This window comes from Cryptomeria japonica, chromosome 9 (assembly GCF_030272615.1).
Source record: "Cryptomeria japonica chromosome 9, Sugi_1.0, whole genome shotgun sequence".
Taxonomy (NCBI): Eukaryota; Viridiplantae; Streptophyta; class Pinopsida; order Cupressales; family Cupressaceae; genus Cryptomeria; species Cryptomeria japonica.
The window spans coordinates 748,948,586-748,964,517 of record NC_081413.1 but is presented as its reverse complement, the minus strand read 5'-3'; the positions used below and the strand labels follow the sequence as shown (position 1 = coordinate 748,964,517).

At 37.9% G+C, this 15,932-nt stretch overlaps 1 pseudogene; it reads left to right on the top strand.

Moving 5' to 3' along the window:
• Positions 1 to 14,080: 14,080 nt before the first annotated feature.
• LOC131064610 (uncharacterized) lies at positions 14,081 to 15,161 on the top strand (annotated as a pseudogene).
• The last annotated feature ends 771 nt before the right edge of the window (positions 15,162 to 15,932 follow it).

Sequence of the window (15,932 nt, the reverse complement as noted above, 5' to 3'; positions counted from 1 at the left end):
ATATGATTTGGAGCTTTATGCCATGGTCCAAGCACTTAAAAAATGGAGACATTATCTTCTACCTAAGGAGTTTGTAGTATTCACTAATAACCATGCTTTGAGTTTTCTTAACAATCAAGAAAAACTAATTCATAGACACATGAAATGGGTAGAATATCTTCAGGCTTATACATTCACCATCAAACATAAGAAAGGTCAAGCCAACAAAGTAGCTGATGCATTGAGTAGGAGAGCAGGAATAGTACAAGAAGTGCAACTCCAAAGTATGAGAATAGACAGTTTTAGAGGTATGTATGCTACTGATGCAGACTTCAATGATGCTTTTAATGTATGTTAATAATTTTAAGGTTCATTTCATAAGGACTATGAGGATTTTGTGATACAAGATGGGTTACTCTTCAAGGGGGCCCAATTGTGTGTGCCTAAATGCTCAATGAGGGAGAATTTGGTGAAGGAAAAACATTGTGGTACTTTAGTAGGACATTTTGGTTGTGATAAAACTTTGGAACAAGTCAAGAGGTTTTACTATTGGCCAAAGATACACTTGGATGTGAAAATTTTTGTTGATAGTTGTATGGTATGTCAAAGGGCTAAGGGCTCAAGTTCCAATGCCGGTTTGTATCAATCTTTACCCATACCAAGCAGACCATGTGACTCAATAAGTATGGATTTTATGTTGGGACTACCAAGGAATTCATGAGGGTTTTATAGTGTTTATGTAGTAGTGGAAAAATTTAGTAAGATGACACATTTCATTGCATCTAAGACAACTAATGATGCCTCTCATATTGCATATTTATTCTTTAGAGAGCTAGTAAGAATTCATGGTTTGCCATTGTCTATAGTATCAGACAGAGATCCCAAGTTCATTGGCCATTTTTGGAGAACCTTGTGGAGGAAGCTAGGGACTAATTTAACTTTCAATTTTGCCTACCATCCTCAAACAGATGGGCAAGCTGAGGTTGTGAACAGATCTTTGGGTAATTTATTGAGATGTTTGACAAAGGAACATAAGGAAGCTTGGGATTTGATCTTGTCACAGACTGAATATCCCTATAATGACTCAGTCAATCGTAGTATTGGTAAAAGTCCATTTGAGGTTGTTTATGGAATGCATCCAAGGGGAGTCTACGAGCTGAGAGACATAAGTGGATTGAATAAAAGAAGTGCACATGCTGAAGACTTTGTTGTAACCATGAAATATATCCATGAGCAGGTCAGAGAGACTTTAAAGAAGAGTGTGGGAAAGTATAAAGAGAGTGCAGATTTGAGAAAGAAAGATGTCCAATATAAGGTTGGGGATATAGTGTGTAGTCACATAAATTTGTCCATTTTAATTAAATGAATATTTCGTATTTATTTGATTAAAAATCCACTAACCATAAATTAATTAAATTAATATTTAATTAATTCATCCCCAAACATTCTTCTATTAATTAAATAAATTATTCAATTTATTTTAATTAATTCATTAAATCAAATTCCAATCAATTAAATAAATAAAATCTATTTATTTAATTAAATCCCCCTTTTCCTCTTTTAAATAAATTAAATAAAACATTTATTTAAATCATTATCCCCACCCCACTTGCATTTTCCTACAAATGCAACTTGCACACATTTATTGAAATAAATGAATTTTTATTTTAATAAAATCCTATTTTCCCTCACCCACCAAATCCACTTGCAAAAATCTAATCCCCTTCTAGATTCTTCTAAACCCTTCCTAATTAGCCTAATCCATCCCCTAATTATTGTCACATTCCTAAACAAAATGGAGTCACTTCTCAAAGCCTAAAAGTCTTTGATAACCATTAAAGGCTTTCAACCTTCAACCACTAAATGTCTCAAAGTCTTGGATAACCTTTGAAAGCTTCCAACCTTCAACCACTTAATCCACAAAGTCTTCAAAAACCATTAATGGTTAACCCAAACCCTCCCACATGGTTAAAACATTTGTTTTGACTCAACCTCTACCCAACCCAAGGGTCTCATCAGGCCTTTAATGCTTTGACCATGATTATCTCTTAATCATTTGCACAAAGGTTTATCCTTGGATTAACTCTTAATCCAATGGGTAAGCTTAATTTAGACTTGACCCTTAGCCTTTAGATAACCATGAAGTCTTCTCAGGCATTCAATGCCTCCAACCCCTTTCTTTCAACCCAACCCTATGTTGACACTTGTCACCATTTCATTGGTGCCAATTGTGCACATGGATCCCCAACTTTCAAGCTTGACCCTTGATTAAACCCTTCAATCTTGGCCATCCATTGCTCCATTTTTCCTATAAATAGAGCCCATTCCTTCATAATCCAGATCCTGAAAACTTGTATGCATTTAGGCTATAGACATTTTAGAGAGCATTTAGCATAAGCAATCTAACATCTTGTCTTTTTGGTAAAATCAATCATTTTAGCATCAATAGCATAGTATTTAGCTTTTCATTTCATATTTGAAGCTTAATATTAAATCTCAATCCTCCATAAGCATCCATAGTGCAAAAAGCTGCTGAGAGCTACACTATTTTGGAACTTGGAGAGGAGAGGAACAAGGGAGAAGGAGCTAAGGCCATGCTAAGAGGCAGTTGGAGATGCCTCATAATCTTTGTTTTGTTCATTAGATACATTAGCATGCTTTTAGTGTCTCTCTTGGTATGCCTTTATAGATTAGTTTTTGATTGACTAACACTAACGGTTTTTGTGTCTTTGGTGTTGTTTATCATTTACTAACCTTGTGCCGTTTTGCAGGGCATCATAGTGTTTTCTTATCTCAGAAAGGAGAGGCTTCTCAAAGGCAAATACACCAAGTTAATGATGAAAAAGATTGGCCCTTGCAGGATTGTACACAAGTTTGGTCATAATGCATATGATAGAATTCCCACAAGGAGTTGCCATCTCACCAATTTTTAATGTGGCTGATCTATACCCTTTTAGGGGAACTGTTGTTGCAGGGTAGGAAGCAGATGAACATGTTATTGCAGGTCAGGATTCTGATGTGGATTGGATTAAAGATCTTCCACCTAATGAACCTATGCAACTTGAAGTTATGCTAGATTCCAAAGTGGTAAAGAGAATAAAAAGGAAGGAGTATAAAGAGTACTTGGTCAAATGGTTTGGTTTACCAAATGAGGATGCAACCTGGATGTCTAAAGTAGACATTAACCAGCATGGAGTCAAAGTTGAAGACCTCATTTCATCAGGAGGATGAAATCTTTTCTTCTCTGGGTGTATGGTGCAGGAGCACCAACTTGACATTTTCGGTATAAGTGTGACTTAGGAGTTTTAAGGGTTTCAATTTATTTTTGGTTTGAATAAAGGTCCATGGTGACCATTTTGTATTTCCTCAATTATGTTTTCTTGTAGGGTCTGTTTTGGAATATAAAGATGCTCAATCGGTTGTAACTGGAACACCAATAGTCATGGTATGACGATTGCTGTCCAGAAGTTGTAGTTTTTATATGCCTCAAAAGCTATGAGGCAAGGGTTGTTGTTGATTGTTGCATTGCTGATGTAAAACTAAAGGAAGAGGAAATAAGAGACTTTTCATTTTCTGTTGTACTTAGATCAGTTTTTCTATACCTTTCTTTTTTGTTTTGCTTATGTGGATTGTATGGACTAAAAACAGACATTGAATGCCAATTTAGTTAAGTGTGTTATACATCTAATGTCATTTTGAGTCTGCAGGTGTATCAGGTTAAAGAAGTTCATAGTTTCTGTCATTTTAGTGACAAGAAGAGTTTGAAGCCAGGAACTTAAGAAGCTTGAAAGTCCATAATATGAACAACCACCATTCCATCATATTGTAGATATTTTCAAGTGGAATGGGTCGTGTTAGGGTTAGTTTAATGGTAGAATTAGGTACTGCACCAGAGGGTGGAGTGGAGCTCGTCTACCTTCAAAGATAGACCTAGCATCCTCATGTGCTAGGTCAGTGAGTTGATGAAGGGAGAACATGTTGACAAACCCTGCAATTTCTCATGTTCAAAAGGATTGAAGACCCTAAGAGTTGATAGGGAAATGGTGAGTGAAGGTTAATATCACACTCTGTTACATCAAAAACCTCCTCCAAAAATGTAGGAGTAGTGGAGAGAATATAGGGAGTAAGTGGACAACTAAGTGTCTTCCTCCTCTTGACTAGGAATAGAAGTTGGAGATAAATGTAGCTAATTTAAATATTAGGAAAGATTAATTTGTTTAGCCACATGGAAAATTGGAAATGAGTTGGCAAATGAGATGACGTGGAGAGAAAATGACGTGAAAAAGATGTTTAATTAAATAATTAAGAATATTATTTAATTAAGAAGAGCTTAGAAGAGTTGTGAAGATAATTAACTAATAAAATGAGTAGAAGAAGAATACCAATGCAATAAATAAATAAACTTTTCAATTTATTTATCTAATAGAAGAATAAATATTAAATAAATACTAAATATTTATTTAATTAATCATAGCCATTTTTAGGTGTATACACATCTCACCTTCATAATTCATCAAATTTGCCCTAAAACACTCAAGTGCATTTGGTTAGGGGAGGTTGATCATGTCAAGTCCAATGTTAGGTACCAATTTAAAAATATCTTACATGTCGTTCCAATTATATTTTGAAATATGAGTCGGTTTCATGTCAACCCACTTCTCAGATTTTGAGATTTTAAAGTTTCAAAATTATTAAATTAAAAGTTTTATTGACTCGTAATATGATTATTTTTCTTGGTTTTGGTTGTAATGACATCATTATGATCTTGAAATTTTTTCGTGACAAAATGTTTTACTAGTCAAAAGTTGTGCTAGGGTTGATCATGGAATTTGTTAGTGAGCATGCAAAAACAATTTAAATCTTCCCACAAAAAACGTTGATTTTTTATCAAATTATTATTTTTTAAACATTTAAAAAGTTTATCAATTAAACGAAATTAAGATTTAAACTTTACATAAGCATCTTCATTAGTGCTACCATGCTTCCCAAATACACAAACTCCACAAGTTCCTTCATTAATGCTACTAATGCTACCATGCTCTGAAAGACACAACTCCACAACTCCATTGCTCCTACTATGTTCTTATAGACACAACTCCATTGCTCTTACTAGGCACAACTCCACGTAGTTGAAGTTTAGTCACAGACAATATTCTCGAGTAGTTTGATAAAGAGATGCCATCACGTGGATATGCTATGATTGCAGGATTGCACAGAATGAATTGGGTGAAGAGATTTTATAAACTTTCAGGCAAATGCAATTAGCTGTTGTAAAGCCAAATTCTGCCCTCTTTTCTCTGCGTCACCAACAAGAATGAAATATTTCTCAGATGCTATTATGGCAAGTGCCATCTTAAACATGCGTGCAAAATATAGAATCACAGACTAAGCACCTAAATTGTTTGACAAAATCCCTCAAGGAGGACCATACACAAGGAAAGCCAACTGTTTGACATAATTCTTCATAGAAATGTGGTTGTCTGGTATGCCAAAGTTGCAGAGAATGCACAAAATAGATTTGTTGAAAAGGCTTTAGAAACTTTGCCAATATTCTCCCTGCTGCGCATGTGCTGATTGGAGAGATTGGTTCGACGGATGAAAACAAGGTATATCCAGATTCAAGACAATTACTCAATGTTTTTTAATAGAAGGAAAATAAACTATTTATTTGCCAAACCTCATCTTCCCTATTCGTGCCAAAATGGAGCTTTGGATTGACGTATAAATTGTTGGGGAAGAATTAATCTCTCCCACTCCACGTAGACAATCAGATAAAACTGAAATGCAGTTCAATGTAGTCAGTCATTAAGTGTGTCTTCTTACGTTACCTTAAAAATCTGCAAGATCTGTTCAAGTTTGTTTTTTACATTTACTCAAAAGATGCTGATCTGTCCTCCACATTTCCAGCCTGTTATGCTATAGTGTTCTATTTTGTTTTGTCCTCTAAATCATAAATAGCCTTAAACTCTCTATAAATGAGACAATTGTAGTAGATGTGTTAATTTCTGCTCTCTTTTCTTTCAAATTGCTATCAGAGTCAGTTTATCAAAGATTGTTTTAAGTTTAGTGCAGTCAAGGGGGGCCGAGGCTATGACCTCGACAACCCTAAAATCTCCTCAAGTAATGTAAGTTCGTAGTAATGAGTGAAATTGCAAGTGCCAAGAAAGTTGTGTATGGAAAATGCAGAAGTCAAGGTGAAGTTGTAGCTTAAGAAGGGAGAGCCTGCATCGATAAACTAAAGTAAATTAAAGATTGGAGTTCAATGTAGCTGTTAAGTGTGTTTTCCCACGTTTCCTTAAAAAATTACAAGATCCGTTTTTTGATGAATAGGCCTTTTCTATTAGATAAAAATATTAAAATACATATTCACAAAAAAATACCGGGGGATACAAGATCACTCCGCGAGAGTCACACGGCAAGAAGCCGGAATAAAAAAACAAAGCTATTCATCAAAAAACTTCCTCAAGCAGCCAAAGCAGAGGCAGCCAAGGGGGGAGAATCTGGATCATCTTTCTTGCCCCATACATAAGCGGGGCCAGGAGTTGGGTCCGACACAGACCATCCATCTTCAGGGTCTTTCTTCTTCTCCTTCCTCCTGCCTGGGAGGCGAAATAGCCAGAGCCAGGTGAGAAAACTTGGAGGTGGTGGCAATAGGCCACCCAAAGCCATCACTAGTAGCGGGAGCCAAAGTAACAGGAGCAGCAAAAGGCCACCCCGAGGCAGAGCCACAACGTGGAGGAGAAGCCGAGTGACACCTCTACGCGTCGTCTCTCCCACTAGAGGAGCGGCGAGGAGCCTTGGACCGCGAGGTCTGAGAGCGTCGTGTAGAGGAACTTTGGCCATGGCAGCGGCCACGGGGTGGAGTGCGGTCGACAGAAACAGAATCTGGTGGCACTTTGGCAATTGCACAAGGGGCGTTGCCCCAATGATGAAGGAGCTCCTGTAAGTGGCCCACCTCAAGAGTCACTTTATCTGCTTGTACCTGAATCTGCATTAATACATTATTACAAATGCAAGCTTTAGCATAAAGCGAGACATTAATATCCAAAGAGCTATGAGTAAAAAGAACTGCATTTCTATCTTTCCAAAGAGTAAATAGGATCTCCATTCTGAAAGCATGCCATATCTGGGAAAACTTGAAAGGGATTTTAGGCGAATCTCCCAGAAGAGTCATATGCCAAGAAAAGGGCTCAGGACGAAAAGGCTGAAAGAAATCATGGATCTAGCTCCAATACTGTTGAGCTCTTCTAGAAAACCAAAAAATGTGCATAAAAGTTACTGGGTGACCACAAAAAGGGCATCGAGGATCAGGAACCCCCAAATGCTTAAGTCTGGAACCCAAAGGCAACCCTTGAAAAAGCACACACCAAGCAAAATGTGCAATCTTGGGTTCAGTGGTGGCGGACCAGACAACAAGAAACCTGGGTCTCCAGGATTTCTTAGAAGACTGCAAGTGCCATCGCTGGTTAAGAATATGGACCATAGGCAATGAGGAACCAACCAGAGATAACCCATTTTGGGTTTGTAGGTGGTGAAAGGAGTCCAAGGATACCACTTCCAATCCTTCCACCAAGGTTTGACAGATTGAATGCCAAACTTATGTAACAAATGTGAGGGTAAGGCCGAAACCAAAAGGTCATAAGTCTGTCGATCAGGTCGAGACAGACGAAACTGGACCTGGAGGTCATCCCATGACTGAAGACTCATAGAAACTCTGGAAAACAGATCCTTAGGTGTTCGAATGCCACATTTGTGAAAACGCAGAGCACTAACACCCTGGATTTTGGCCAGTGGTAACCCTTGCACCTGTAAAAAAGGTGACCACCAGAGGTTGTGTTGATTCATAGAGATCCCATCACAAAAACCATCACTCGCCCACCGAAGCCAAGGCTTAATAGCTTCCCAAGCACGCCAGATGCTTTTAACAACAAAAGTACCCTGGATTTGAACAGGGTCTTTCATAATGAGCAGGGTTTGAAAACCAATCCCCTTCCAAGCCGACCTATTGGTAGGAAATCTCGAAGAAATGCAATGCTGAAGAAGGATTTTCCAAGCCTCGTCGCCAGAAAAGGCTATGATGATCCATTTAGCACATAAGGCAAGCCCTTGTTTCTGGGTAGAAATAAGGCCGAGCCCTCCAGACTCCTTGGGAAGGCAACAATACTCCCAAGTGACTTTGTGAAAACCTTGATGGTCAGAACCAGAGGCCCAAAGAAAAATCCGCAATAGTCTTTCCAACTTCATGTAAGAGGCCTTAGAAGGAGCCTGTTGTGACCTTTTTCACACATCGCCCCATTGCAAATGGGGACCCTCTCTTTTCCTACTTTCTAGGGTTTTTGTTAAGTGTCCTATGACCTTTTGCTGCAGTTTCACCAAGCCTTGTCCAGTTTAGAGCATTTCAGGCCTGACAATTGAAAGTTAGTTTTTGCAAGTTATGTGATTCCGAAATGCGAACACCACCAGAGTGCTTAGAGAGGCCAAAGGACGAAGATCACAATTGATTTGGATGAATTTGGACAACTTTCTATTTTTAGAAAGTTTTCCCTATTTTTTAGAGATTTTAGGCTTTTTTGCTTTTTCGGGATGCAAACCTAGGGTTTACACTTGCACCACTGACCTGCTTCGACCGGAACTCGAAAATTCCAAGTTTTGACCTAAAAAAACTAAATCCCTAGATTTTAGGCTTTTTGCTTTTTCGGGATGCAAACCTAGGGTTTACACTTGTACCACTGACCTGCTTCGACCGCGATCCAAAATTTTCAAGTTTTGACCCAAAAAGCCAAGTTCCTATATTTTAGGGGGTCATAGCACCTTCAAAGGATAATCAGCTCGAAAAATCATCCCGATCCTCAAATGTCCCGAAATTTGGCTAAGTCTGGAATGTCATCCTGATCTTGAAATTTGACTAAGTCTGGAAAATTGGAGAATCCTCCAAAAACTAGATTTTGCATTATTAGTCCTAGAGGCCTGAAACCACTCTCAAACATCCTAACAATATATATGAAATATAACTTAAAGATACCACTTATACTTAAATGTTATATTTCATATATAGTCCGCCCTCTTGAGAGACCTTCAAAGTCCGCCATGGGTTGGGAGGTCATGTGGAGAGCGCCTCAAAGTCCGCCCAAGGTGGAAAGCGCCTCAAAGTCTTGCCAAGGTGGGAGCACTCTTTAAAGTCCGTCCAAGCATGCCAAGTGATGGAGAAGCCTTGTCCAAAGTCCGCCCAAGAAGAGAGGTCATGTGGGAGCTAACTTCAAAGTCTGCCATGCCTTAGGAGAGTCATGAGGAGGGACCTTCAAAGTCCGCCCCATGCCTTAGTTAAATTTACACCTTGATGGAGGCCATGAAGGAACACTCACCAAAGTCCGCCCAAGAAGAGAGGTCATGTGGGAGCTAACTTCAAAGTCCGCCCCATGCCTTAGTCAAATTTACACCTTGATGGAGGCCATGAAGGAACACTCACCAAAGTCCGCCCCATGCCTTAGCCAAAATTTCGCCTTGATGGAGCCAAGTCTAAAGTCCGCCAAAGGTTAGAGAGCCATGTAGGAGGTGCCACCAAAGTCCACCATGCCTAAGAACACTCACCAAAACTCCGCCCATGGTGCTGGTCATCCAAAACTCCGCCCAAGGTGCTGCTGAGTGAATGGCCTTGAAACTCCGCCCTATCCTTCCATGTTGGTGGCCAACCCTTCAAAGTCTGCCATGTTTTGGAAGAGGCCATGATGGCCAACACTCTAAAGTCCGCCATGTGTGTGGGGTGCCCAAGGGGTGAAGTCCAAAGTCCGCCCTACCCTAGCAAAATGATGCAAAGGTCTAGAAGTCCGCCCATGTTGAAGATGTCTTAGAAGTTCGCCTAGGGGGTGTGTTCCAAAGTCCGCCCCATGCCTTAGCCAAAATTTCACCTTGATGGAGAGCCATGAGGAGAGACCTTCAAAGTCTGCCCCATGCCTTAGCCAAAAATTTCGCCTTGAAGAGAGCCATGAGGAAAGGTCTCCAAAGTTCGCCATACCTTGGAGAAGATGGAGATAAATTTCAAAAGTCCACCTACGCATTCAAAAATCAAACAAAATCAACAAGATGCCAGTGATGTCACAAAATCCAATGAGATTTCAAAATTAAATCCAAAATGAAGAAAATATCTAAGGATTATTAAAAATCCTCGAAATAAATCCAAAATAGAAAGTTTTCAAAAAGAGAATATTGGAAGATTGATAAGGATTTTGAACTTAAATCCAAAATGGAAAGTTTTTTTTAAGAGAATATTGGAAGATTAATAAATATTTCGAACTTATAGCCAAATTGGAAACTTTTGGAAGATATTTTCTTCGAATTTGGAAACATGACAACACTTTCCAAAAGAATGAAGTTAAAATTGGAAACATGATTTGGAAGATTTTAAGGGTCTCTGATTGAGGATTTAACTTTATTTACAAATACTTCGTTGTAAACTTCATTTCTACACCAAGAAGTTCAAAAATATTAAGGAGAGCATAGTAAAATACTTTCAGTTTGGAGTTCATTTGGAGAAAGTTTTGGATATTGTTGGAAGTTGGATAAACTTTTTTGACAAAAGTTTCACAGATATTTGGAGAAAGACAACCAGTATAAGGACGAATTATTGAATCTCTCCTGAATTTTTGACAATGAAATTAAATTCATGATGCAGATTTATGTATTTTTTGAGTTTTTCCAGAGTTTGAGAAATGATTTTTAGTGAATTTGTTTGAATTTCTAAGGGAGGAAAATCATTTTTTTTTTTGGCTAAGTATAAGAAATTTTCGGGGTTATAACACTTGGTGTTGGATTGTGATCACAATTATCTTGAAGGTTGGAGAATTTACATGTGAAAATCCCATTCTCATGGCTAAGTATGAAAATGAAGTGAATTTTTCCAAACACTTAGGCGTTCGCAACCTTGATTTTCTTTAATCCAAGATAGATTTCTAACTTACTTTCCTTTGGTTTTACAGGTCACAGGAGGAAATAGAAGCGAGATCATCATAGAGATCGCAGTTGGAGTTTCAAGCCAAACGAAAGATTAAGGACAAGTTCATAGGCAAGGTTCATCCAGGCGTGAAGATAGCTAAAATTTGGCTAAGTATGGGAAATGTTTCACAAATAAAATCCCAATTTCCTCAATTATGATGAAGGCATGTCAGGGTATCAAGAAGAAGGACATGATCACAACGAATGCTTGAACAACTTGATCCCATCATTTCATATTTGCAAGGGGTTATCTAGGGCTTTTACCCTCCTCCCACACAACATAAATTGGCAACTGAAGGCAGGATCATCATAGAAAACACAAATGGAGTTTCAAGCCAAATTCAGAATTGAAGACAAGACCACGAGCAAGGTTCGTCCAAGTATAGAGAGGGCCAAAATTTGGCTAAGTATGAGAAAAACTTCACGAGGGGATTTCTTCTCCAAATTCGAGGCACTTGAAAGAATCTCAAGGCATCAAGAAAGAAAAGTTCTCAGACTTGGTGAAAATATGGAAAAGTTAAATAAATTTCCAACTTCTTGAAGGATTTCATCTCCTGAAAAAAAAGAAAAAAGACAAGCTCCCAAGTAGAATCAAATGGCGACAAGAAGGAATCAAATTTCCATACTTAGATGATTTCTTGACACAAATTGGAGAATTCAAAAAAGACATCCAACACATTGAGGTGGCGCCTCGTCATTTTCCAACCAATCAGATCGCTCCAAGTCAGCATGTCCAGGTTCGATGAACCTGACTTATCCAGAAGCTTCTAGAAGGGTGCACTTCACAATGCAACAACCTTCTATTTTCATTGATGGTTCATATTTAGCAAGAAGGACAAGTGTCCTAAATGTAATTGGTCGAGGGTAGTTAGTTTTGGGAAACCCTAATTAGGGTTTATAGCTTTCAATCTGGGCCCTTGATCACTGTTTGATCTCGCCCGTTCATTTATTCTTGAAAACTATATAAGGCTACCTCCTCTCATTTGGAGGGTGTGAGGTTTTTGATGTATTGTTGCTTAAGGTCATTTCCATATAATATATTGCATGTGCGCTGCTTTGTAATCTCTATTATTTGAATGATTTGCATGGTTTCAATTGCCTCAACACTTAGTTAGAATTAATTTAGATTTGCTTTCATTGTTGTTAATTTGAATGAAGGATTTGATAAGTGTCAATTGATGGTGTATTTCTGCTCATACTTTTGGTAAATAGATGATTTCTATTCTATCGTGCAAAGTTAGTTTGAGCCCATCCCCTGTGCATCCCAACATCTTGATCATAAGCACAACCCATTGAAGATTGCACCAGACTTGTGTAGTTGTCCCTAGTGTGGCGAAGCAAGGTTTGGTTTCTTGAGAGCACGTAGTTGATACCGTCTCCAGAATTCATAGGATTAGATTAGCCTTTCTGAACCCTATCTCTTTTTCCCTTTCTTTTGAAAGTCTAAATCTCTGAAAATGCCCCCCCCCCAAAAAAAAAGAAGAGCCTAAATTGCTAAATCCATCTAAGTCCAGCAGTTCAAAAATACTTGTCAAACGTAAGTCCCCCCTGAAAATTTCAGCATACACTACCCAAGAAGCTATTCCACTAAAGTCGCTTGTTCGCACATATAGACCTTGGAATTAGTAGTGATTTTTCAGGAGAGGATAGAATACCTTCAGGTATCCTATCCTAATGTTTGGTAGATGATAAAACAGACACCAACAGAGCCCAACATGAAGAGTAATAGACATGAGTGGCAGCCAAAACCTTCGAACAAATTTGAAATTTACCCAATAGGCCAACTTTTTCTCATTCCTAGCTAAAACAACATTCCAAAGATCCATAGGTGAAGTTTGAAAGGCAAAAGGAATGCCTAGAAAGCGAAAAATTTCCCCATGATGAAGCCATTTCCAGCCATATTGAAGAATCCAAGGCGAGGTGGGAAGAAAAGACCGCCTATAACATTGCGTCTTGTGCCATTGAATTGCCGAGCCAGGAGCCAGGCAAAAGGTGTCCAGACATTGAAGAGCAGCCTGAACATTATCTTCTTCCTCAATGAGAGTGAGAAAGGAGTCATCCGCAAAATGGCCTTTGACAAGTTGAGAAGGCAACTCAGGCAGGGAGATACCACAGACATGCCCAACAGAGATAGCGTTAGCAAGTAAGTACCCAAAACCCTCCGCCGCAAGAACATATAAAGCAAGGGCTTGATGAATGGATTTGAAAAGACCAAAAGCCTTAGACCGACGACCATTGATGGTGATGCAGGCCGAGGCATCTCCGAATAACATCTGGACAGACAGAATGAACATGGGGCTGAAGCCAAAAGCTTTGAGCATAGCCAAAATAAATGGTCACTCAATGCCATCATACACTTTAGCGAAATCAATTTTAAGGAAGATTGCCTGCTGTTTGGAGCGTCGAGCCTAAAGCAATCTATCCGTTTTGTTTTTCACATTTACTCAAAGCAAGCTAATCTGTCCACATTTCGAGTCCATTATGTTATAGTGTTCTATTTTGTTTTGTCCTCTAAATTATAGATAGCGTTAAACTATCTATAAATTAGAGACAATATAATTTATCTAAATTTATCAATAATTTTTTTTTCAGTCTGTTGTACTTGTAGATGTGTTAATTTCTGCTCTCTCTTCTTTCACAAATATCCAGCACATTATAACAGAATAAAGATCTTTTGTTGGATGTTGTAGTTATAAGTGCGTTGGTCGATACACATGCAAAAATGTGGAATCATGGACAAAGCACCTGATTTGTTTGACAGAATGCCTAACAAAGATGGCTTATTATGAAATGCGTGAAGGATATTCACAAAACAAATCGTTGAAGAGGGTTTAGAAGCTATAAGCAAATGCAATCGATAGATGTAAAGCCGAGTTCAACTAGTCTGCACAGAAACAGAAACCTTGGATCAGTGCGTTGCATAACGATAATAAGGAATTTGGTCATACATTATTGCTGTAAGTACCCCGATCGACATGCAGGCATAGTACGAATTGAGATTGCTATAAAAACTTTTGAATCTTTTAATGCATAGATTGCAGTTGTGAATGCCCTCGTAGATATGCATACAAGAACATGAAAACAGACAAGGTCGAATATGGGTTTCAAGATACAAGCCTTAAAGAACCTTGACACTTTCTCTCGTTAGGAGCACTTGACTCAAAAGAAATCATCTCGAGCAATAGTCTCTCTTTGGGATTATCATTATGACAACATTGTTTATACATGATTTAACATATTTTCACGTACAACTAACACTGTACGTGAGATGTCTGACGATGTGAAGTGTGGAGAGACTCTTCCTATACATATTAATATTACTTTCCCTTCAATCCTTTGTGACATTTTGAGTGTTGATCCAATTGACATGTCTGAGAAGCATGAAGTAGATCTGGATACAAATATTTAGGAACTTAAAATACACAAATATGGAAATATAATTGGATCTGAATACATATCTGATCTTGTAGAAAAGGAGCATACATCCTATGATCACATGGTGTAAGTGATCATCATAAGGACAATAAACACATGGATTTGGAAATGATCCTGAGAATTTGGTAAAAGATGTGAAGCATGCACTAAATGATGGTGAAGGATGTCGGGTTTTTGGTGTTCTGGACGTTCAGAGGGTTGGTGAAAACTTTCACATTTGAGTGCGTGGGTTGAATATCATCATTGCTCAACAGATATTTGGGGATGTAACACATGTCAATGTTAATCACATTGTTCACAGTCTTTCGTTTGGGCCAAAATACCTTGGAAATGATGGTGCAAGCGATCATCATAAGGACGATAAACACATGGATTTGAAAATGATCCTGAGAATTTGGTAAAAGATGTCAAGCATGCACTAAATGATAGTGAAGGATGTTCGGTTTTTGGTGTTCTGGACGTTCAGAGGGTTGCTGAAAACTTTCACATTTGAGTGCATGGGTTGAATATTATCATTGCTCAACAGATATTTGGGGATTCAACACATGTTAATGTCAATCACATTGTTCACAATCTTTCGTTTGGGCCAAAATACCTTGGAATACATAATCCACTGGATGGAACTGTTCGCATTCTTTGAGATATCACTGGAAATTTTAAATATTATGTGAACGTTGTACCTACTGAAACAAATATCTATCTCGGATTCTCGAGAAGTTTTAAACACCAATCAATTTTTTGTGAGAGAATACTTTTAGTTTTATCATTTCTCTTTTTTGTACTTTCAAGTTAAAAAGTACATAATTATACAAGGGAGCTTCCCCTCTCTAATGTAGAGGAAATTTGTTTCACCAGTAACGTCTTATCCAATTGTTGGGACATTTGCCACTGCTTGTTGGGTGAGCCACTTTGATATCTTTAGTGACAAATCTATTCACCAACAATGTTCCTATCTATTAAAAAAATATGAAACCAATCCAAATCCTAATTCATTGTAAATGTTTTCATTTTTTTATCATTCCTTTTTTTTTTATAGATTTGGCATGGAAAAGAGCAAGTCTAAACATAGGCATGGGACTAGTTTCTAGATCAATGTTTTTCACTTCTCTAGTCACTGTAACCTTTTATTTTGTTTATATTTGACATAAAAAAGAGTAATTCTAAATATGGGTGTGTGGGACTAGTTCTCATTCAATATTTTCACTCTTTAGATCATTATAACCCTTTTTCTTATTTAGAATTGATTAAAAAAAAAAAAAATTGCAAATATTGATGTGTGAGACTAGTTTCTCATATTATATATATATTTTGTCATTGTAACCTTTTATTTTATTTAGATTTGGACATAAAAGAGAAAGTCTATACATGGGTATGTGAGATTAGTTTCTCATTCTTGGGTGTGAGAAAAATTAGTTTCGATGAATGTCTTGTTGAAATTGGTCAAAAGGAGGCGGCCGTATAATAGGCACCTATAAAATATTAGCAATGTAAGTGCCTTGTGGGGAAACACGTTTAGTTATTTGCACTTA